Source organism: Rhinopithecus bieti, unplaced genomic scaffold (assembly GCF_001698545.2).
Source record: "Rhinopithecus bieti isolate Rb0 unplaced genomic scaffold, ASM169854v2 scaffold_18466, whole genome shotgun sequence".
In the NCBI taxonomy this organism is placed as follows: domain Eukaryota; kingdom Metazoa; phylum Chordata; class Mammalia; order Primates; family Cercopithecidae; genus Rhinopithecus; species Rhinopithecus bieti.
Genome location: NW_016809319.1, coordinates 1366696 through 1367174, shown reverse-complemented (window position 1 = coordinate 1367174; position 479 = coordinate 1366696). Strand labels below are relative to the sequence as shown.

The following is a 479-nucleotide window of genomic DNA, read 5'->3' as shown; positions in this document are numbered from 1 at the left end:
GAATCATTGGGGGTCAAGTTAGAGAAAAATGTAGAGAGAGTGTTTTTCCTGATACCACTTACCCAGTGGATGAACAAATAAAATGAGAGTTCATCAGAAGGCAAATTCACTGCTAAGCATATGAGATATAATTGTTCTCAAAACCAAGCAAGTTCTCTACCTGGCCACCAGAGCTTATAGTCTGGAGGTGTTCTTGACATTTAGAGCAGTTTCCTAAAGGAAAACGGTCTTCTTAATTCAGGACCTATTCTTATTCTACAGCAAGAACATTATTCTCTGATTTTGACTGAGATCCAAAAATGTCGTATTGTGTTACTACAAAAAAAATCAGTGAGGTAGAAACATTGACAGGCTGAGGTGTAAATTTTTATAAAATAATAAATTACCCCCACACAATACAAGTGAGGCTTCGTGGCTTAGCTGGTTAAAGCGCCTGTCTAGTAAACAGGAGATCCTGGGTTCAAATCCCAGCGAGGCCT

At 38.8% G+C, this 479-nt stretch overlaps 1 non-coding gene across 1 annotated transcript; it reads left to right on the top strand.

Moving 5' to 3' along the window:
- Window positions 1–405: 405 nt before the first annotated feature.
- On the top strand, window positions 406–479 carry TRNAT-AGU (transfer RNA threonine (anticodon AGU)). The gene has a single exon. It is a non-coding gene; the product is annotated as a tRNA-Thr (tRNA).